The sequence below is a fragment of the Eublepharis macularius genome, chromosome 3, assembly GCF_028583425.1.
Source record: "Eublepharis macularius isolate TG4126 chromosome 3, MPM_Emac_v1.0, whole genome shotgun sequence".
NCBI lineage: Eukaryota > Metazoa > Chordata > Lepidosauria > Squamata > Eublepharidae > Eublepharis > Eublepharis macularius.
The window spans coordinates 27,907,532-27,932,110 of record NC_072792.1 but is presented as its reverse complement, the minus strand read 5'-3'; positions in this window follow the sequence as shown (position 1 = coordinate 27,932,110).

Genomic DNA, 24,579 nt, shown 5'->3' with positions numbered 1-24,579 from the left:
CCAAATGCATTCACTTAAACGACTTCCTTGCAGGGAACTCTGTTCAATGTCTTTCCAATCTAGTCCACTTAAATCATTTGCTATTACCACCAGATTTTTCAAATGATTAGCCTCATAGTAGGTTTTCAGATCTGGAAGATTTAGTCCACCTCTGCTGGTTTTTCTTTTTAAAGTTTCCAATGATATTCTGGGTTTTTTATTATTCCAAATGAATTTACTAATTTTAAATTGCCATTGATCAAAATTTTTGTCTGGTATTACGATAGGGATTGCCCGGAACATAAATAGAAATTTTGGGAAAATAAATGATTTGATTAGGGTAATTCTCTCGAGCAAGGTTAGGTAATTTCCCCCCCATTCCTCTAATATAGTGTTGATTGACTGATTGATTTCGCTAAAGTTGATGCTCAGGAGATCATTTAAATTTATAGGTATTTTAATTCCTAGGTACTTCCAATGTTTTTTAACCCATTTGTATTGATAGTTGCTTTTGATGAGATTGGGCAAGTCTGACTGTAAATATATTGGGAAAATTTCACTCTTGTTGCTATTGATGGTTAGGCCTGAGGCTTTTGAGAATTCTTTCATAATTGTCTCTAATTCAGACATTGAAAACACAGGGTCTGAAAGGTAAAGTGCCATATCATCGGCAAACAGAGAAAGTTTGTACTCTTTGTTATTAATATTAATGCCTTTTATGTTGGGAGATGATCTAATATGGTTTGCAAATGGTTCACTAGCCAGAGCAAAAAGAAATGGGGATAGCGGACATCCCTGTCTAGTGCCTCGAAGTGGATTAATTTTACCCGACTTATGACCATTAATTTTGATGGAGGTAGTGGGGCTAGCATATAATGACTGAATTGCTCTGAGAAAGTTATCTCCAAAATTCATTTTCCATAATAGTTCCATAAGGTAAGGGATTTCCACGCGATCAAAAGCTTTTTCCACATCTAACGCCAAAATAAGAGAGTTAAGTTTATTTTGCTTCCCAAAATTAATGATATTCAGTGTTTTTCTTATGTTATCTGTTAGTTGGCGGTTTGGTATAAAGCCAGATTGGTCTTCCTTAATATAGTTAGAAATTATTTTGTTTAATCTGGCTGTTAGGATGGCTGTAAATATTTTCATATCCTGATTCAATAGAGCTATAGGGTGATACGAAGCAGGATTAGTAGCATCCTTTCCTGGTTTTAAGAGAACCACCATTTGTGATTCAGTCCAGGAGGGAGGCATTACACCAAATTCTAATATTGCATTACAAACACTAGTAAGATGAGGGGCCAACTGTTGTGAAAATTTTTTATAATATTCAGCAGGAAATCCATCGTTACCAGGGGACTTATTATTTTTCAAATTTTTAATCACCTCTTGAGTTTCTGTAATTGAGATTTGCTGATCAACCATTTGTTTATGAGCTGTTGTAATCTTATTAAGCAGCCCTGCTTTTCCCAAGTAGTTATTGACAGTTTCTAAATTTGGAGTGTCTGACTTCTATAGATTTTTATAAAAATTTTGGAAGACTGCAAGAATAGATTCTGATTTTACTTGAATTTGACCATCCTCATCTCTTATTTGATTTATTAGTCTCGTGGCTCTTTTTTTCCCCACTTTCCAAGAGAGTAATTTCAGATTTTTGGGATTATTTTGCCAATATTTTTGTTTTAGAAAGATTAGATTTTTCTGAATAGTTGTGGTTTCTAGGGCTTCCAATATTTTCCTTTCATTTAAAAGTTTTTTATAGATTTTCTTATTACATGTTTTTTTATGGGCCTTTTCCAAGTAAGATATTTTCTCCATTAAGTCCAATTTAGTTTTTTCTTTCTTTTTCTTGTAGGCTGAAGCAATTGCAATACACTTGCCCCGAACCACAGCCTTCATTGCATCCCAGATTATTTCAATTGGAACACCACAATTTAAGTTTTGTTTAAAGTAGTTTTGTATTTCTTCTAATATGTCTTTTTGAGCTGCAGCATCAAATAAAAGAAATTTGTTAAGACTCCAATTTGGTGTTTTGGTTTTTTGTTCTGAGGGCTTTAATGCGCATTCTACCCATGAGTGGTCAGACCACCTCATTGGGCCTATCTTTTAATTTGAGATATATTGTAGTAGATTTGGAGATGCCAGCAGGTAATCAATCCTAGTATATGTTTCAAATCTGGGGGAGAAATAAGTATAGTCCCTTTCAGTAGGATGTTGATTTCTCCACACATCAACTAGATCTAATTGTTTTAGGATATTAGCAAGATGACTATTTTTAGATGAATTTGGCCCAAGTGAAGTAGATTTGGATTTTCTTTTTTTGTTTTGTTTTGAATGGTCTAATTTAGGGTCAGCTATTAAGTTTAGGTCCCCCCCCCCTAATAAAATGTCCCCCTCCTGAAACACTTTAAGTTTGAAAAAGGTCTCTTTTAAAAATGAAATCTGATTAGAATTGGGAGCATATATTGACGCAAGTGTCAGTTTCTTTGTGTCAAAATTACCCTTAAGGAATAGGTATCTACCTTCCTGGTCCTTTTCTACTACTATATCTTCAGATCTAACATTCTTCGAAATAAGAATTGCCACCCCTCTGAATTTGGAGTTACCATGAGCTAGGTATTGGTGGTTCCACCAGCTAGATTTGAATACCTGTTTCACCTTTGCTGAAAGATGTTTCTTGGAGTAACAAAAAATCTGGACGCTGTTTCAGCAGTGTAGCCTGGACCCTTTTGCATTTAATAACATTATTTAGACCCCGACAGTTTAGAGAAAGAACTTTAAACTCCATTTCCTGTGAAATAAAAAGAAGTCAATAAAACAGGGTTTATATGACTGCAAGGTGCAAACAATCTTTTGAATTTCAAGGTTTTACCCCAACTATAACAAGAACCGGTCAACTATTACGTATTAATTGCAATTTGCAAGAATATAAAATGAGGAGAAAACCTCAATGGAGAGTAGCTGGGAGATGTGAAGAGATTTGAGAAGAGAAAATTCTTAGAGAGAAGGAAGAGAAAAGAAATAGAAAGAAGAGAGATTTAAAAAAAAAAAGAAAGAAAAAGAAAGGGAAAAAAGAACAAGGTATAAGAACCCTAACCTCCTTAGTACTTTCAAGGAGGAAACCACCGGAAACCTTCCCTAGTAGGAAAGGGATTGCTAACAATATATCCAGAATCGTGTGCACTGAAACTGGGTTTTGGTCTTTAAACCCAGTATCCGGGGTTTAAACTAAATTAGAGAGCCAACTAGGCCTCACTTCCGTCCACCCCCTCCCACCTTACCCGGCTGCATTTTAAGCTAAATCAGACACCATACAGCGAAACAGGAGAGAAAGTAAGTAATTTTTTGAGTGACATTTAAGAAAGGTTGATTGTTTATAAGGAAACTTCTCGCTTCTTTTTCTTTTGTGGGAAAAAGTAGTATTCCGGCAGAAAAAAGAAAGTCTTGCCACCTTCTGCAACTCTTCTTTGGTTTGTTCATGGTGACTCCTTTTGTGGACCTCTATCATCTTTTTTTACTGGTATTTTGCTCCAGTTGTTCAGTGAAGCTCTTGCGTTGTAAACAGCAGTTTTGCTTGGAGAGGTGGTTTGCCAGTCTAGTTGTAGATCTTTAAGTAGTTTGGTGCCAGTTTCCATGTCGTGAGCTTGGTATGTCTTCCCTTGCCAATGTACCAGAATTCTTGTTGATGAAGCCCAGCGGTATCTCATTTCAGCCTCATTCAGTTTGTTAATGATCGGCTTTAATTCCCTCCTTTTCGCTAGTGTTTCTGCAGAGAGATCTTGAAATATATATATATTATTTTGATAGGAGAAATATCCTCTTACTCTAGCTTCCTTCATGATCTTTTCTTTTGATCTGTAGTCAGGGAGGTTTATTATTATATCTCTTTGCTGTTGTCTTGATCTTGTATTGATTAGTGACCCCACTCTGTAGGCATGAGATATTAGGGGGGTTATACCATCCTCCAGTCTTAGTTCTTTTCTAAGCCATTCTGCTATAAATATAGAGAGATCTGTATTGCATTCTTCATGTTCATCAAAACCTCTGATTTTTATATTATTAGATCTTAGCTTATTATCAAGATCTAAGATTTTTTCATGAAGCTGTTCATTTATTGCATGTAGATCATGGATTTCTTTTTGGTTGTCTATAGCTAGTTGCTTAGCATTTTCGGCAGTCTGTGCAACCCGATCAATTGACTCTTTAAGTTCACAAGTCTGGTTTTTAATTGCATTTTCAAGCCTTGTAACTATTTTATTTTCAAGCCGTTCCAGGGCAGTAGTTATTTCTCCCTCTAGAGCCTGAGCTTCATCAGGGTCTTTTGCTGGCTTGGCAGCCTCCATTTTAGCTGGCCCTTGTCGATTTCCCACCGGGGCTTGTTTAGCTTCTATCTGCTCTAAAAAGGATTTTAGGGAAGGGCCGCTTTGATCTGTGGGCTTGTTTTTTCCTCCTCCTGATTTTCCCATAACTTTTAGAAGCTTACCGCTGTATAGGCACTTGCAAAAAGCCGCGGTAGGCAGTTAGGGTGCAGAGCGAGGTTTTAGACGTCTGCCATCTTCGCACGACGCCAGGTTTGCCTTTTTTGAGAGTTAATGATCTCATATTGCCTATCCAAAACCATACCATACTGCTGTTATTCAAAGAACAATATACATGAATCGCTAGCATCTTTTTCACCTTAATAATTACTTCAACTGGTCCACTTGCTTGGGGAAAAAGGTTAAAAAATAGCTTTTCTTGAGAGGTGCAATGGATCTTGAATCAATAGAGAGTCAGCACATGAGTTTAGCTTTTAAAATCATTTACTTCTAAAGGAAAAAGGTTAACAGGATTGCCTACAAAATAACAGATGCCTGGAGCTACATTCTCACTACTGGTTACAAACAAAGAGCTGGGATAACTGAATGGAGAATCTTCTTATTCCTCTGTCTTCTTGACCCTGAAAGAAAATCACCTGACCTGTTGACCAATAACAGTTTGCAAACACTCTCAAGTTTTCCAGGCTTGCAGATTATTGGCTTTGAGCTAGGTTCCCCTTCCAGGTCAATCTAAATGATAGCATGGTAGGTAAACACATCAACCCCATAATGACTGAATCTCAGACCTTGCAACACACATATATTCCAACACATTTATGGTACAGGTTTCTCATATTTGTTTTACATATTGGGAAATGTCTTGTTGGGGTAGTGGTGCTCATTCGAGAGTCTTTCTCCATCAGGCTGCTCCCCTTGCCAAAGATTGCTGGCATTGATTGTGTGGGCCTGGTGTGGGATGCCGAGGAGAGTATAGCCATCTGTCTGGCATACCGATCGCCCAGCACACCAGCAGATGCTGTGCCAGGCCTGTTAGAGGCGGTGGCTGGCTGGGCCTTGGAGTACCCCAGGCTTCTGGTCTTAGGGGACATTAGTGTCTATGCTGATGATGCTACCTTCTCACAGGCCATGGACATGATAGCCTCCATGGCAGCATTAGGACTCTCCCAGTTTGTATCAATGCCCACACATCGAGCAGGACACACACTGGATTTGATCTTTGGGTTCGGGATACAGGTGGATCTGGACGAAGCTATAGCAGTGCCATGGTCAGACCATCTCATCCTGAGGGCTTGTCTGGGCACCATGACCCCCCTTCTGCTTGGGCAATGAGCTGATTTATGCTCGCCCGTGGAGTCAAATGGATCCAATTGAATTGCAGAACGCTCTGCAGGATCCGATGCCCCCTGGTGGCTCATTGGATGAGCTGATAGAGGACTGGAATGCCCGTTTCTCTGAAGCTATTGATGAGATCGCTCCCCGTCGCTCTCTCCGCCCCCGAACTAGAGTAGCTCCTTGGTATACTGATGAGGTACAACAAATCAAATGGGAGCTGAGACGGCTAGAGCGAGTGTGGCGGCAACTTCATGATGAAATGACAAGAACATTTTATAGGACGTTTATGAAGGCCTATGAGATGGCACTGAAAGCTGCAAAGAGACTACTATGCAGCTTCCACTGCGTCCACTAGTTCTCGCCCGGCACAACTCTTCAGAGTGATTTGGTCTTTAATGTCCCTCACGCATGGGACAAATAAAAATATAAATTCGGTAATAAGCTGTGAGGCTTTTGGAGACTATTTTGCGGATAAGATCTTGTCACTCCGCCGGGATCTGTCCACCACAGTTGATGCAGTATGTGTACTGGAGGCCCCTTGGTTGTCCTCAGGGTTGATATTAGATCAATTCAGGCCACTCTCCCAGGAGGAGGTGGGCAGGGTCCTGCATGCTGTGAAACCTACCATGTGCCCACTGGACCCATGCCCATCATGGCTGGTGAAAAGTGGTGGTGATGGGATTTGGGCACCATTAGCTGACATCATTAATCTTTCTCTGAGTTCTGGGTTTTTCCAGACTCACTGAAAGAGGCAGTGGTGCAGTCCTTATTAAAGAACCCATCACTGGATACTGCTGATCCAGCCAATTATCACCCAGTTTCAAATATTCCATTCCTGGGTAAGGTAATTGAGAGGGCGGTAGCGGAACAGCTGCAGGTATACCTGGGTGATGCCTCTATCCTGGATCCATTCCAGTCCAGCTTCAGGCCTGGCCATGGTACAGAGACGGCTCTGGTTCCCCTCACAGATGATCTGCGGCGACACCTGGACCGGAGTGGGTCAGCACTGCTGATACTTTTAGATCTTACAGCAGCATTTGACATGGTCAATCATAATCTTCTGACCCACTGCCTTGCTGATGTGGGGATTCGTGGAACAGCCCTGCAATGGCTGAACTCCTTCTTTGGGGAAATGAAATGGGGAAAGGGGACAGCGATGGTTGTTGTGGGTTTTCCGGGCTGTATTGCCGTGGTCTTGGCATTGTAGTTCCTGACGTTTCACCAGCAGCTATGGCTGGCATCTTCAGAGGTGTAGCACCAAAAGATAGAGATCTCTCAGTGTCACCACTGATCTCTATCCTTTGGTGCTACACCTCTGAAGATGCCAGCCACAGCTGCTGGCGAAACATCAGGAACTACAATGCCAAGACCACAGCAATACAGCCCGGAAAACCCACAACAACCATCATTCTCCGGCCGTGAAAGCCTTCGACAATACAAAGGGGACAGCCTTGTCTAGTTCCCCTTGCTATATGGATATCTATCAAATGTACATTGCTGGTCCTAACTGTAGCTTTTGTAGAAAGATAAAGAGCATTAATGGCATTTTAGAATTGGTCGCCAAAACCCATTTTTGAAGTAAAAGTTTTAGATATGGTATTTCCACTTAATTGAATGCCTTCTCTATATCAAAGGCCAGAAGTAATGCAGGGATTTTGTATGCTTCACAGAAATTAATTATAGTTAAAGTGTTACGTTTGTCTGGGGTCTGAGCCCCAGCCCCCAGACTTGACAAGAGGGAACAGCAGGGGACAAAAGGGTGGCAGCAACCCCACCCCCCAAGCCGGCAACCAGGGCAGAACCTACCTACTCCAGGGGGAAGGGGTAAAAGGCCAGAACCTCAGAGGGGTGGAGGGGGCAAGGAGAGACCAGCCAGTCCCACCTTCCAGGGGGAAGAAAGGGGGCTAAGCAGGCCAGAGGGAAAAGGCCACAGTAGGGGGAATGTGGGACCAGCAGCAGCAGCAGCAGCAGCAACCCAAGCAGAGCCCTTACCTGGCAGGGAGAGGAAGCAGCCTCTACAGCCCAGAGCCACACCATGGCTAGAAGACAGCAACCTGGCTCAGGAGTTGCTAGAAGCCAAGCCTCTCCAGGGGGGGCTGCCACAGGCATTCTGGGGGAGGAGACGGGTAGCCCCGCCCAGCATTGCTGAGCTGGCAGCGCAGAAGCTGGCTAAGGCAGCACCTCATGAGCAAGGCCAGGCAAGCCCAATAGCACGGAGGCTGGCAGGGGCAGCTCTTCGTGAGCAAGGCCAGGCAAGCTCAATAGCACAGAGGCTGGCTGGTGCAGCTCCTCGTGAGCTAGGCCAAGGAGCCCTCAGCTGGGGATGGCTCGCACTCAACCCCACCCTACCAGCAAGGCAAAGGAGCCTAGGAGGGATTAGTGGTTGGAGGGAAACACCTGGAGGACCGCACAGCTGGGCCCGGTCAGGAGAAGGAACAAGCCTGGAAGGAGGGCGGGGCGGAGAGAGGAAACCCTATAAAGGGTGGCTGGGAAGAGCTCTGGGGTGGTGAGTGTGAGTGTGGAGTGATGATGTCGAGTGAGAGCAGTAGGATGCAAGGGTGGAGGCTTGGAGGAGAGTTCTGGAAGGAGGAGATGAAGGAGGACGCAGAGGGTAAGCAGGCCAGGTTGAGCAGGCCAGCGAGTGGACTGAGAGGGAGTCTGGGTGAGGTATACCGCCCCTCCTTCCACAGAGCAGGGTCCTGCAGAGTCCCTGGCCCCCCTGTGACATCAGGAGCAGACCGCCCAGTGCCACGCCCAGCGGCAGCCGCGGCAAGCCCTGACAACGTGTATTGTCAATAAGATTCCTTAATGGCATAAAGCCAGTCTGGTCAAGGTGAATGTAGTTGGTTATTTAAATTTAGACAATCTTTTGGTAAATATGCTGGTAAAGATCTTTTGGTCTTGATTCAGTAAGGGTATTGGTTGCGAAGATTTACTATTTGTAATATGGTTGTCCTTTTTTGGAGTAACTACTATTTCAGCCTCTGACCAAGATAGAGGGATGCTACCTCCTATCATAACAGAGTTGCATGTGCCAGTTAGTGGAGTTGAAAGTAGGTGAATGTATTTTTTTGTAAAAATTTGGCAGGGAATCCATCCCTGTCTGAAGCTTTGTTATTTTTTTCAAGGATTTGATAGTGACTGTAACATCTTCTGTTGTGATTGGTTTGTCAAGATATTGTTTATGTTCTTGTGAGTTTTTTTGCAAATAATTTCCTGTGACGATAAATAATTTAAAATATGATTAGTGTCAGGATTGTCTGATGTACAAATGGTTTGGTAGTATTTACAGAATTAGTTTGAGTTTTTCCTGGGTGCCTTTAATAGCTTGTATAGAATGTGAGGAGGTTTGTTCCTTTAATTTTCAAGCAAGTAAGTTTATAGATTGGGTGGCCTTTTTTGTGTTCATCTTCTAGTTTTCTTATTCTAGATATCATTTCATTTCTAATGTTTTCTTTTTGCTCTTCATGACAGGAGGCAATGGAGATGAATTTCCCTCTAAGTACCACTTCCATAGCATCCTACACGTGGATTTGAGGAATGCCACATAGTTTGTTTCTATTGTTTAATTTCTAAAGAGACTTCAGAAGAAATTTATTTGTTAAATAGAAGTGATTTATTTAGTTTTCAATTTGTTTGATGTCATTTATTCTCAGTGTACATTCTGTCCAAGCATAGTCTGTCCACAACTTGTCACCAATCCTTGATGTAAGAGTTTGACTAATTAATTTAGGAGATAAGAATATGTCATTTAAATATGTAATTTAGAAGATAAGAATATGTAATTAATCCTTGTGTATATATTGTGGATAGAAGAGAAGTATGTATAGTCTGTTACCAGTGGGTTTTGAAGATGTCACTAGATCAATAAATAAAGCCTAAGAGCCATTAATTGATCTTAGCAACTTAGTAACTGTATTGTTAATTTTAATTGCTTTGACACAATAGGAAGTAAAATTTAAACGGTCATTCAGAGAGGAGTGATACAAATGTTTACTGCTGACACATTGATTTACCCATGCTGAACGAAAGCAGAATTGAAAGCCAAGAGAATCAAGTGCACTCTACATGAAGACAGCTCGCCAGGTTGCTTTGATCTGCAAGCAGCTCTCCACACTGAAAGCAGTGAAAGCAGCTTTCTCAGTAATCATGCTTTGCGGTATTATCCAATACAATTTTTAAAGTTTGTATATGTACACTCACACATTATGCAATGCATTTATATTTTGTATCACTTTCATATTTATCAAAATACTTAATTTCACAGGTCAAGGGATGGTGTCATGGAAATATAAATAATAATAATAACTGTGCTTATATAGCGCTCTTTTACACATATTAGCACCTCATCCAGAGCAGTGAACAAGTTAGTGTTATTCTTATCCCCACAGTGGAGCTGGGGCTGAGAGGAGTGGCTGACCCAAGGCCACCTACTGAGCTCATGTCAGTAGTGGGATTCAAACCAGTAGACTGCTGATTATGGTTTAGAACACATACTTCGTGAAACATATGCATTCTAAATAATGCTGTATGAACTTCACTGTAGTTCTTTTTCTAGTATGGTGTATAACTGGTGCTTCTTTATCTTTGACAGCCAATTAAAAATAGTGAACAGTATCAAATACATGTTCTTTAATTGTTAGCAGAGACCAAGGATGATTTGGTCATGTAACTTTTCCTGTCATTTTTACTATCCATCTCTCTTATCTTGCAGCTGGGCATAGTGGTACTTTTGGCTAGGTGGAATGTCACATGATTGGAAATAGTAAATAGTTGTTTGATATTTATCTATGTTATCATATCAAAAGATGTTAGATTTCTGCATAAGATAATATATAAAAATGGTAATCCAAATAGCAGATCAGGGTTTTGGCCAAAAGGAATCTCATGAAGATCTAGGCAGGAAACTTACTCTTGTAATATGTGCTATGGTAACTTGAATGCATTTCATCGTTAATCTGACTGAGTTAGATTTCATTAAGAAATGTTAGGAAACTTAATTCTTGTTGTGTTAATCTGTTCTATTTTTCTGTTTCATTTAAATGAACATTTATATTTTGATACCTCACTTAATGAAAACAACTAGTGTTTGTTAATGAAAGAAGTCATTAAACTCTTAGGAGCAGTCTTTCTCCTGGTTGGGAGAGTGCAACAAAAACATACATCCCATATATTTTGTACTGAGAAACAGTTTCTCTAAAACAGAGAAACATGTTTTCAGTTCTCACTTGAAGGTTTCAAGATGTTCAGGATTTAAGATAAAACCTTCAACCCATCTCTACCGAGTATTTAATACTTTTGACTGAATGTTTAAAAGTTATGTTTAATATTTATGCCTAATATGATTATAGAAGCAATATTGTTTGAATTATCTATATACTTATTTGAGATGGATTGTTAGTAAATTTACAATTTTATGAAGTTTTTACCATTTTATAACATTACAACTTCGTACCACAAAAGTTTTGCTTGTAGAAGAGGTTGACAAAAATAAAGTTCCCTATCTCCCGGGCGAGGGGCGAGGGGCGAGGGGCGAGGGGCGAGGGGCGAGGGGCGAGGGGCGAGGGGCGAGGGGCGAGGGGCGAGGGGCGAGGGGCGAGGGGCGAGGGGCGAGGGGCGAGGGGCGAGGGGCGAGGGGCGAGGGGCGAGGGGCGAGGGGCGAGGGGCGAGGGGCGAGGGGCGAGGGGCGAGGGGCGAGGGGCGAAGACGAAGACGAAGACGAAGACGAAGACGAAGACGAAGACGAAGACGAAGACGAAGACGAAGACGAAGACGAAGACGAAGACGAAGACGAAGACGAAGACGAAGACGAAGACGAAGACGAAGACGAAGACGAAGACGAAGACGAAGACGAAGACGAAGACGAAGACGAAGACGAAGACGAAGACGAAGACGAAGACGAAGACGAAGACGAAGACGAAGACGAAGACGAAGACGAAGACGAAGACGAAGACGAAGACGAAGACGAAGACGAAGACGAAGACGAAGACGAAGACGAAGACGAAGACGAAGACGAAGACGAAGACGAAGACGAAGACGAAGACGAAGACGAAGACGAAGACGAAGACGAAGACGAAGACGAAGACGAAGACGAAGACGAAGACGAAGACGAAGACGAAGACGAAGACGAAGACGAAGACGAAGACGAAGACGAAGACGAAGACGAAGACGAAGACGAAGACGAAGACGAAGACGAAGACGAAGACGAAGACGAAGACGAAGACGAAGACAAAGACAAAGACAAAGACAAAGACAAAGACAAAGACAAAGACAAAGACAAAGACAAAGACAAAGACAAAGACAAAGACAAAGACAAAGACAAAGACAAAGACAAAGACAAAGACAAAGACAAAGACAAAGACAAAGACAAAGACAAAGACAAAGACAAAGACAAAGACAAAGACAAAGACAAAGACAAAGACAAAGACAAAGACAAAGACAAAGACAAAGACAAAGACAAAGACAAAGACAAAGACAAAGACAAAGACAAAGACAAAGACAAAGACAAAGACAAAGACAAAGACAAAGACAAAGACAAAGACAAAGACAAAGACAGCCGGGCCCCCGGGGGTCGCGGCTGCGCCGCTCCCCCCGACGCCCCCCGCCCCGCCTGCGGCGGGCCGGGGGCCCCCGGGGGTCGCGGCTGCGCCGCTCCCCCCGACGCCCCCCGCCCCGCCTGCGGCGGGCCGGGGGCCCCCGGGGGTCGCGGCTGCGCCGCTCCCCCCGACGCCCCCCGCCCCGCCTGCGGCGGGCCGGGGGCCCCCGGGGGTCGCGGCTGCGCCGCTCCCCCCGACGCCCCCCGCCCCGCCTGCGGCGGGCCGGGGGCCCCCGGGGGTCGCGGCTGCGCCGCTCCCCCCGACGCCCCCCGCCCCGCCTGCGGCGGGCCGGGGGCCCCCGGGGGTCGCGGCTGCGCCGCTCCCCCCGACGCCCCCCGCCCCGCCTGCGGCGGGCCGGGGGCCCCCGGGGGTCGCGGCTGCGCCGCTCCCCCCGACGCCCCCCGCCCCGCCTGCGGCGGGCCGGGGGCCCCCGGGGGTCGCGGCTGCGCCGCTCCCCCCGACGCCCCCCGCCCCGCCTGCGGCGGGCCGGGGGCCCCCGGGGGTCGCGGCTGCGCCGCTCCCCCCCGACGCCCCCCCGCCCCGCCTGCGGCGGGCCGGGGGCCCCCGGGGGTCGCGGCTGCGCCGCTCCCCCCGACGCCCCCCGCCCCGCCTGCGGCGGGCCGGGGGCCCCCGGGGGTCGCGGCTGCGCCGCTCCCCCCGACGCCCCCCGCCCCGCCTGCGGCGGGCCGGGGGCCCCCGGGGGTCGCGGCTGCGCCGCTCCCCCCGACGCCCCCCGCCCCGCCTGCGGCGGGCCGGGGGCCCCCGGGGGTCGCGGCTGCGCCGCTCCCCCCGACGCCCCCCGCCCCGCCTGCGGCGGGCCGGGGGCCCCCGGGGGTCGCGGCTGCGCCGCTCCCCCCGACGCCCCCCGCCCCGCCTGCGGCGGGCCGGGGGCCCCCGGGGGTCGCGGCTGCGCCGCTCCCCCCGACGCCCCCCGCCCCGCCTGCGGCGGGCCGGGGGCCCCCGGGGGTCGCGGCTGCGCCGCTCCCCCCGACGCCCCCCGCCCCGCCTGCGGCGGGCCGGGGGCCCCCGGGGGTCGCGGCTGCGCCGCTCCCCCCGACGCCCCCCGCCCCGCCTGCGGCGGGCCGGGGGCCCCCGGGGGTCGCGGCTGCGCCGCTCCCCCCCGACGCCCCCCGCCCCGCCTGCGGCGGGCCGGGGGCCCCCGGGGGTCGCGGCTGCGCCGCTCCCCCCGACGCCCCCCGCCCCGCCTGCGGCGGGCCGGGGGCCCCCGGGGGTCGCGGCTGCGCCGCTCCCCCCGACGCCCCCCCGCCCCGCCTGCGGCGGGCCGGGGGCCCCCGGGGGTCGCGGCTGCGCCGCTCCCCCCGACGCCCCCCGCCCCGCCTGCGGCGGGCCGGGGGCCCCCGGGGGTCGCGGCTGCGCCGCTCCCCCCGACGCCCCCCGCCCCGCCTGCCCCGCTCCCCCCCGCCCCGCCTTTCTTCTAATTGAATTGTTCTGGGGGGATCCTATTTTGAAGCTGTTTACTCAAGATCTGGGTTTTGTAGCATGACCCAGCATAGGTCCACTTAGAATGCTGAGTCTTGTGAATATCAAGGTGTATAATATGTGCCCCTGCAAACTTCATTTTGGAGTGTAGAGCTTTTCAGTTTCCCACAATATTTTTCTTTGGCTTTGCGAATAACGAATAAGGAATAAGGAAGTGCGAATAAGGAACTGGGAATAAGTAACCAATTTCAGCTTCGTTATGTGTGCGCGCCTTGTAAACATATTTGAAAAAGAGAAAACACTGCCCTATAGAGGGAGGTTTTTTGCAGAGACTCTGAGGTGTGGTTGCCTAGCAACTGGACAGTTGGAGGATGGCAGTTGGATGCAAAGAAGGGGAATGTCCAAGAGGAGCCTGGAAAGGCAGAGGGAAAATAAGTTGGACAGAATATGACCATCATCAGGTGTGTGCCTTGTGTTTGGAGTGTTTCTGTCATTGTTTTTCTGCTGCTGTTACTTCCTGGAGCCGTAAAGCAGATTTTCCATGAAGCCTCTACACTGTCCTGCAACGTATGAGAAGGAACTCCAAGACTGAGAATAAGAGGACATTTCCCATCAAGCCTGCGGAGAAATGTTCCTATGTGTAGATTTCGACTGTATCAAAACCTTCATACCCAGTTTTAAAAGTGTCTCTTAACTAAGAGCATGTAAGTAGGGGGAGGGGAAGCCAAATGGTTTCTGAATTGCAGCCAGTTAGGGCTTTAGTTATGCAAATTTCACTTTATATCGAAAGCTAACTCTCCCAGTTGAGATGGGGGTTTGGGGTGGGAGGGGACTTGGAGGACTAAAATGCTAGAGAGGTTTCTTCCTGGAGCCCTCAGGAACAGGCTCTCTTACTTGCCCCTTTGACTTGCCCAGTGAATGATAAAATCTTCTGGCACAGGAAGGAGGGTCTCTTTGAGTCTCTCTACACAAAATGCCTTGCTGCGTGTTCGTCAAGTGTAGGGAGACGCAATGTGAGTAAATAAATCCATTATTAATGCCATTTATTCGTTTAACTGAGATTTGGCGCTGCAGACTCTAAAAAGTAAACCACTCAAAACACTGTATAATGCTTATGTCTGATAATTTATAAAACACAACTGATATCCTACAAAAAGCGTTCATTATTTGAAGTGTGTTTTAAAAGCACTTGCATATAATCTGTAGATGGCATCAGTGTGCTGTACATGAAGGAAGGTAATTAGCTAGATGGGGAGCGTTACAAGATTCAGTCCTGCATCTAAGACCTTGTTTCCTCATCCTTGGTATCAGCTTTCTGAAAGTGGACAGCGCATCATGACAAGAAGGGAAATATTGTGTTGTGCTTGCATTTCATTCCCCCCCCCCGCCATCACTTCAAATAAACCACAACCTATTCTTTACCAGTCACATCAGCAGTTTTCATAACTCTCCTCAAACAGCAGGAAAATACAGAGGAGTTAAAAACCTATTGATTGCTTTATATTTGTTTACTCTTGTAAATTCTTCATGTTCTTTGACTTCCTGTTATCAGTCTCAAGATGCCAGTGCATATATAGAGGGGAATGAGATCCAAGAAAGAATAGGATGTATATTCTGCATTCCTGTCCCCACCCCCCTTCCCAGTAGCACGTGTGGATGTTCATGAGACTACCCCTTTTCATTCATTACAGCTTGGAAGTTCACATATGAGGAGGCTGTGTTCTCATAATCCTCCCAACATGCATGGTCACTCACCACTCTGTGTGAATAGTGTAATGCCTATTTTTCCAGCTTTGGTGCATGAAGACATGCACCCTGAGGGGAAGAAAAAGCTGGATATTAAATCGGGTATACTGAAGATGAAAAATATGCACATTGCCCCATTCACACAAAATGGTGAGTGAATGTATCAGGAAGATAGCAGGTAGCACGATCTCTCCTTATGTGCAATTTGAGCACCAAAATTATAATAAATGGAAAGGGCTTATAAGGATATAATTAGAAAGAAGACTGATTCAATTTGTCAGCAACTTACTATTCTCTCACTTTAGAACCAATTTCAAAGATCCAGCATGCTGTCTTGTCATGTGTTTGTCATGGTTTCGATAATTCAAATTAGAACTAAAGCAAATATTCACAATAATGTGAGGTCCAGAAAAACTTTAAATGTTTCCATTTAAATCATGAACTTTTGTTAATATTCAAATTTGAGTACTTCAAATTTGTTTTATTTTAATTTGGAGGCATCCAAAAAGAGTTTCTCAACTGTCTAATCCTATCATTGAAGCTATTTATTAAATAACACCAAAATTATTGACTATCAGATATTAGTCAAATATCTAATACTATTTCATTTCAATTATCAAACACATGTCAGCTGGCAAATATTGAACAAAATGTTACATGACAAATAGAACAAAGAATGGCTTTATAAAAATGAATATTACAGAATAAAAAACAGCCACTATGTTGTAGTGAAGTGGATGGAGTGTTGGGCGAGGATCTGGAAGAACCGGGTTTGAATCCCCACTCTGCCACGGAAGCTTGCTGGATGACCTTGGGCCAGTCATACACAGTTAAACTAACCTACCTCACAGGGTCATTGAGAAGATAAAATGGAAGAGAGGAGAATGATATAAGCTGAGGAGGTCCAGAGGAGTTAGGTCCAGAGGAGTTAGTCAGATGTGTCTGCATCTGCATCTGATGAAGAGAACTGTGATTCTTGAAAGCTTATGCTACAGTAACGTTGGTTAGTCTTAAAGGTGCTACTGGACTCTTTTCAATTGGGAAGAAGGATGTGATATAAATGCAGTAAATAATGATGATGACTATGATAAAAAACACAGATATTGAATATTTTGAATACTGACAAGAAAACAAGTGCAGCAGTACTCATTTTGAGAACAGAAGGTTTGCAATTCAAAAATCCAGATAAATGTTGCTCAGAGTGCTGCGCACCTTTCAGATCAGGCTGCAGAAACAATAACCATGTAAATTAAGTCTGACGCATTGTAAAAAAAGTAGAAATCAGATCTGACCTTGTTTGTACTTACAGATTCAGTTCACACCTGTAACACATTTCTGTAAATTTATCAAAAAGCAGACAGAATGAAAAGAGCTCAATTAAAAAAGTAGTTTTCAGACCCAAATCATTAATGAGTAAGGAGTGTATAAAATAGATATCAGCGACAAGTTATTTCATCCTAGTTTCGACAACAGCAACACATCTAAAAAGTTAAACAATTTCTTTAATAACTAGCAACAAAGCCTGTTGTGGGGAAAAAATAAAACGGGCTCTAGAAAGAGGAGAGCATGTAGGCAGTCATTTGCTCCTCCTCTGTCACTGATTCAAGCTGGTGAAGGAGGGGGTGAACATTGTCATCAGTTCCATGCCTGATATGCCTGATCTCGGCCATGTGAACGGGTGGTGAGCTTTGCTACCTGCTCCATGCCTGATACATGCGGGGTAAAGGGGGGCATTGCATCCTGTTCTGTGCCAGACTACAGCTGGGTGAAGGGGGGCAGGCATTGTCAACTGCTCCAAGCCTGATCCCAGCTGGGTAAAGCGCAGTGGTCATTGCCACCTGTTCCCCGCTAGGTGAAGGGAGAAACAGGCATTGCCTCCTGCTCTGTGCCTAATCCTGACAGGTGAAGGTGAGAGGCGGGCTTTACTACCTGCTCTGCTTCTGATTCCGGCTGGATGAAGGGGGTGTGGGCATTGCCACCTGCTCTGCTTCTGATTCCGGCTGGCTGAAGGGAAGAAGGGCATTGCCTACTGTTCTGCACCTGATCCCAGCCAGATGAAGGCACAAAGTGGGCATTGCCACTTGCTCCACTCCTGATCCTAAAGGAGTGATGGCAGGTGGTGTGGGCATTGCCACCTGCTCCACGCCTAATGCTGTGTTAAGGCAGTGGCTGGGCAAAGAAGCTCTGCTTCTGATCCCAGAAAGGTGAAGGGGGATGGGCATTGCCAAGTGCTCTGCTGATAATGCCAGCTTGGTTGAGGTTGAGGGTGGCAATGCCACCTGCTCTGCTTTTAATAACCGCTATGTTAAAGTGGGAGGGGAAATTCCACCTGCTCCACTCCTAATACCAGCTGGGTTAAGGTGGGGGGTGGGCACTGACACCTGCTCTACTTCTGATCCCAGCCAGGTGAAAGGGTGGTGGGTATTGGCACCTGCTTTGCTCCTCAACCCAGCTGGGTTAAGGTAGGGGATGGGCATTGCCACCTGCTCTGCTCCTAATATCTGCTGTGTTAAGGCAGTAGGTGGGCAAAGCCAGCTGCTCTACTTCTGATCCCAGCTGGGTGAAGGTGGATGGGCATTGCCAAGTACTCCGCGCCTAATAACAGCTGGGTTAAGATTGCGGTGGCATTGCCATCTACTCTGGTCCTAATAACAGCTGTCTTAAGATGCAAGGGGAAATTCCACCTGCTCCACTCCTAATTCCAGCTAGGTTAAGGCTGGCGGTGGCATTGCCATGCACTCCAATCCAAATACCAGCTGGGTTAAGGCAGGTGGTGGGTATTGCCATCTGTTCCACTCCTAATACCAGTTGGATTAAGGCATGTGGAGGGTATTGCCACCTACTCTGCTCCTAATACCAGCTGGGCTAAGGCAGGGGGTGGGCATTGCCACCTGCTCCACTTGTAATACCACCTGGGTTAAGGCAGGGGGCAGGCATTGCCAGCTTTTCCGCTACTGATCTCAACTAGTTCAAAGGGGGGGCAGGCATTGCCACCTGTTCCGCTGCAGATACCAGCTGGTTAAAGCGGGGGTTAGGCATCGCCACCTACTCTTCTCCTAATACCAACTGGCTTAAGGTGGGAAGAGGTTCATTTCCACCTGCTCCTCTCTTAATACCAACTGTTTTAAGTCAGGGGATGGGCATTGCCACCTGCTCTGCTCCTAATACCAGGTAGGTTAAGGGGAGAAGAGGTTCATTTCCTAGGCTTCCCTCCATTGCAGCGCCCTCTGGTGGTGCTCCAGGGTATCAAGTGAGTTGTCTGAAATAGGCTTACTCAATTATATGGTAAGATAGCAATGAAAGAAACTGTTAAATTTCATTTATCACTTTATTAAAAAAATATTTTTAAAATATTCATCTTGCCTTATCTCCTTAGATTCCAAAATTTTCCAGCATGTAAGTCTCTATTTCCAAAGTTATTAATTAAAGGCTATTAATGATTCATAAGCAACTTCTAAGTCAGCAAACTGTAATTTGGACCCAGCAATAATTTCTGCTCACAGAATGGATTAGCCAGCAGAGCAGCACTTTCCTGCCTCCTCCATTCTGCTGTGATCCAAAATGCCCCCATAAATGCTGCTTTTGGGAGACAGGAGACCCCCCAGGAACACTAAGAATGGAGTTCAGAGGTCTGCAGACAGAGGGAGGAATTAGTGAAAATCACTCTCTCTTTCATTCATGGAAATCTTGTTCTGAATTCAAGCCAATAGCCTTATTTATGTGAAGCAAATTCAAGTTCCAAGACATTATTTTGCAACTGCAAGCTTCTTGCTAGTTTAAAGTGAATGCTGAACATTAACACAGCTCTTTGTTCTTGAGCTTATAAACCGGGAGTGGCCAAGAGGCAATCCCAGCCATTACAGTGATGACAGAAATGAGTCTGCTGTGGTACCCCAAGGATGCACAAATGGACCATTAACAAGATAAGCAAGCAACTTAAATCAACACTCCTTATATCAACTTGCAGCAACTCTGTAAGGCCACATATCCTACCAAGAAGGAAAAGGAAACAGCCTTTGCAAAGGTTGCAGTCCATAACCTCCACCGCCTGGCCCCCTGAAAACAGAAGAAATTCAATATGGTTGGATTAGAACCTATGGATTCGTTCCACTAACATTAGCACTTCCCTCTAGTGCAAGGCGCCTTCTCTTGCAGCATTGTGTCTGTTACACTTACCTGTCTTTTCTGGATGCCTCGAGAGGGTGTGTAAGAGACATCATATGGACAGCTCAGCCCCTTGGACTCTACTTCCAAATACCCCTTTAGTAGGTTCTGCCACCTCCAAGAGATTTTATTAATATGTTGCTATAGGCCAAGTAATGATTCTCTTGTCGAATGTAGTTTCTGTGCAAGAGATAGAGAAAAGGAGTTCTCCTTCCCACATGGTCTCTCAGGGGGTAGAGTGGGAATAAGCAGCCAGTTCGTGAGGGAAATAATTTCGCAGCATCAAACAAAAAATGGTTAAATAAGGTTCTATTCTATGTGCATGCAAATAAACTCATGGGGAAATCTAAGCAGTGAAACTACAGAATACAGAATACAGAAAGTAAAAATACAACGTCAGGAACTACAATGCCAAGACCACGGCAATACAGCCCGGAAAACCCCCAACAACCATCGTTCTCCGGCCGTGAAAGCCTTCGACAATACATCAAAAATACAATAGTTTCTTGTTACCTAAAACTTACACAACTTCAAACATCTCCTTCCTTGGGCACGAATCATCTTTTCAACAGGAAGTATCTGGGTATGGCAAAAATGTGATAAAGTTTTACTCTTTGCTAGCCCATGTTTCAAGGAGTTTCTCTTGGCACAGTCAGAAATTGTGGCGTTCATTTAAACTTCCTACCAATGGAAGATCTGGTTAATAACCTATTTCCTCAGGATTTGGGAGGAGGGGGTGTCTTTGCACCCAGCCCTCATTGTACAGAGTGCAAAGGGAAATATGTGGGATATAGAATGGACATAATGAGGGTCAACCAGAGGAAATTCTTCATTGATCCTTCCTGGACTGGCAGATCTTTGTTACAAACAGCCAGGTGTGACATCTGAATGCTGATTTTCTCCCTGCATCGTGGATATTTTCATACTTTGTCCATCACAGTGTACTGGAGTTTCTGGTTCAGCTGAAATGCTACTCAGGAGTAGATATGGGCACGAACAGCATTACGAATGGAAAAAAACCATGAACAGGCCACTCAGCTGCTTGTGAACAGCTCGTGATGTGCCATTCCAGCCGAACAGGAGGTTGGCACAAGCCTTGTTCATTGCGCTCAGCCGCTGTTCGGGAAGCTAGACACTTAGGTGCCTTCAATCAATTGCCTCCTGCTCCCCCAAATTCACCTGTGGGGGCTGTGGAGAAGGCCAAAGAGGTCTTTCCACTGGGGTGAGAGGATCTCTCTCAACATTTTGAGGAGGGCTGGGCGACGGATCCCTGGAGGAATGGTGTGTGTTTTATGAAAGATCCCTCCCATCCCCATCCCAAACTCTTGGTGGTGTCCCCACCTGCAGTCCACCCTTCACCCTGTCATCCATGGCCAGCTCCACAGTGCAGCCTGTAACTGTTCATCCTCCTTCCCTTAGACAGTTAGCGGTCCACGTTTGGGCCCTTCCTAATGACCCCTGTGTGGTGCAGTGTCGTGCCTGTGATGTCCTGGTGCGCAGGGGCAAAATCCCATCGTCAATGGCCCTGACTCGGCACCTGAAGATGCACCACCTGAGCCTGGGGGCGACCAGCTCTTCTGAGCGGGGATCAGTGGGAGGGTCACCTTGCCCTGAGGGTGATGCTGATGGGAGTGGAGCGCTCAGGCAAGCCACGCTCGTGGAGGTTGTCCCCTCAGGGTCTGGGACAGCACCACTTAGAATGCCGAGATTGAGGGCTCAGGAGGCGGGCCTTCGCGTCTTGGCAGAGACGATTGCCCTACATGGCTTGCCCATATCCATTGTGGAGTGCGTGGGGTTCTGCAGGCTACTAAAACATTTCGCCCCTTGGTTCTCCATGCCATCACCATGCACCCTTGCCCATCGAGTCTTGCAGGTATCTCGAATGAGGGCTGGCACATTTGGGTCAGGTTTAGCTAGTCCCACTCCCACTGCTAACAGGCTTCTGAGACCTTGATAGGCCTTCCTGGCACAGCCAGATCATCATGACACCTCCTTTCTGTGAAGGCAGGAAAGTGGGTGATGCTGGCGGCAGCCTCCTTTGGGCATTTGCGCAACAGCTCAGGAGCTGATGCACCTGTAGTTGAGCTGCACGGTGCCACTATCTATTGCAAACACTGTGCCCTCTAGCAGGGGGTCCCTTGACTCATGTCCTTCCTGCAAAGGCAGGAAGGTGGCTGATGTCAGTTGCTGCTGCTGCTGTCCCATTTCTGTCTCTCCCTCTCGGGAATCACTCTGACCTGTCCAAGCAATGTCTCCTGTCCTGCCCATCCCCTATTTTCCACAAAGGCAGGACGGCGGGTCATGTCAGCTGCCACTTCACGAGGGACTATCCTGTTACTGCTCTCTCCTTGATCATGAGGGACAGCTCGGCTGCGATTGCACAGCCATTTGTATCGAATAGGGATATGGCATGGTTGCATAGCATGGGGGCTCCTCTGTCAATGGGACTGACTGGACCCCTTTGAGCCCGGTGGGAATGTGTCCCACAACTCCCGTCCTTTCCGCAAAGGCAGGAAGATGGGCAATGGCAGCTGCTGCCACTGCCCTATTTCTTCCTCTCCCTCTCTGGGACCACTATGACCCCTCCCAACTACCTCTCGCTTGGGAGCTTTCCAGTTCCCAGTCCATATCTCTCCCTCCCTGGTACTGCCAGGAGTCCCTTCCCCACCACTTGCACCACCCCATCCCCTCCTTTCTGTGATGGCAAGGAGGTGGTTGATGTCTGCAGCCGCTGATTCAGGGTCTTCCCATCCCCCTTGCAGGATCTTCCAGGTACAGCTCATCGCCGTGCCCAGAACCCCTGGGTCTCTCTCTCTCCCCCTGACCACTTCGTGTTCCCTCTTTCTTCCTCTCCCTCTCGGACACTGCCACAAATCCCTTCCCCAACACTTGCACCGCCCCGTCCCCTCATTTCCATGATGGCAGGGAGGTGGGTGAAACCAGCAGCTGCTGACAGATCGGGGTCTTCCAGGCTCTGTTGCAGGATCTTCCAGGTGTGGCTCGTCATCGCAGCCAGAACCCCTGGGTCCCCCTCTCCCACCCTGACCACTTCGTGTTCCCTCTTTCTTCCTCTCCCTCTCGGGTACTGCCACGAGTCCCTTCCCCAACACTTGCACCACCCCATCCCCTCATTTCCATGATGGCAGGGAGGTGGGTGAAGCCAGAAGCCGCTGACGGATCAGGGTCTTACCATCCCCCTCGCAGGATCTTCCAGGTGTGGCTTGTCACCATGGCCGGAACCCCTGGGTCCTCCTCTCCCTGTACACCTGGCAGCCGCAGTCTTCACTCACCTTGCTGCACAAGCGGATGCATTGTCTGCCTCCAACCCGGAGGCCTGGTGGGTGGGCTCATGGGGGTGCCATTGGCAAGCAGCCAGACCCCCTGCCCCCTGAGGGGAGGCGGCACACCAATGCCTCCCCATGCCCACCATGCCCAGCAGCCGCAGTCTTCACCCACCTTGCTGCACAAGTGGGCGCATTGTCTGCCTCCAACCCGGAGGCCTGCCAGGTGGGCACATGGGGGGTGCCACCAGTGAGTGGCCGGATCCCCCACCCCCTGAGGGGAAGCAGCACAGCCACACCTCCCCGTGCCCACCAGGCCTGGCGGCCGCAGTCTTCACCCACCTTGCTGTGTAAGTAGATAATTTTCCTTCCACCCGCAGGCCTGGCGGGCGGGCACATGGGGGGTGCCGCCAGCAAGTGGCCAGACCCCCTGTCCCCAAGAGGGGAGGTGGCACATCTTCAGGACCAGTGCACGGGGCACAAGTGAACTGGGGTGGGTGGCTCCATTTGTGTTGATTGGGAGTTTCCTGGGGACGTTGAATTTGGGAATGTATAACTCCAAGATTCATACTGCAATCTTGACCAAACTTGGGTGGTCACTGGAGAAGAGTCTGCTGCACATTCTCTGTGAATACGGGTTCTCTAAGTGCTAAGGGGGCCACTCTGGTGCCGATGAACACCAAACACCGAACACGTTTGGTAACAGGACATGTTCGGTTCCGGTCGGCTGTTCATGTTCGTTGTCAGGAATGAACACCGAACAGCCTGTTCAGGTTTTTTTTCTCCATTTGTGCCCATGTCTACTCAGGAGTCAGGACTTAGCCAGTGTTCTACTGAAAACAGTGTTCTGCCCGTGACAGCACCTGCATGAGTTCTTAAATGACACCACATGTTAGGAGCACCTGAAACTCATACCAATTATGCTTGCCCTGTAATTCACTGTAATTCACAGGTATTGTACCATGCACAAAATATACATCCTGACTGCTCTTCCTTTATAGTGGTGCAGTGTTGGAGGTTGTTCTGAAGTTCAAAAATGTTTGCAGTGGCTTGGGGGGTAATATAAGCTGGCATGCCTGGAAAGAGAATTGAAAGTTTGACTTTACATGCTGAGCTAACTATATACCCTAGATTAAGTCGTGTCATGTAAAATCATATCATTTAGAAAGGAAGGCATAGGTAGTAGGTATTTAATAATGCCAAAAAATCTGAAGCTTTAGAAATATTTATCTGCAGCCAGCATAGCCCGCTCCCATGGTGTATTAGTGTTAGTACAAATTAAAATGCCACTATTCATATCCTCAGTCATTCTTCTGCAGAAGTTTGGTGCTCAGACAAATAAGTCTTTTGTGTAGATCTCTAAAGTATTGGTGTTTTCACACACAAACATACTACATGTTCTGTTAATCATCACCACCTCAGCCTCAGCTTCAGTCCCCAGAATCTCCAGTCAAAGGGACTAGGTAGTGGGTGATGTGACTGAGCTCCACTAGAGATATTGAAAAGCTGTTGCCAGTCAGAGTAGACCAGAGTAGACCCAACTTTTTTGAGCCTGTGGGCACCTTTGGGATTCTGCTACACTTTTGTGAATACTGCCATTATATGGTTGCCACAGGAATTAGAGCCATCCAAATAATTGCTGCTACAACTTACCTTCGGTCAAACCATGAAGGTCTTTGTGCTGTGGAGGCAGCAGCTGCTGCTAAAGCAACATTTTTA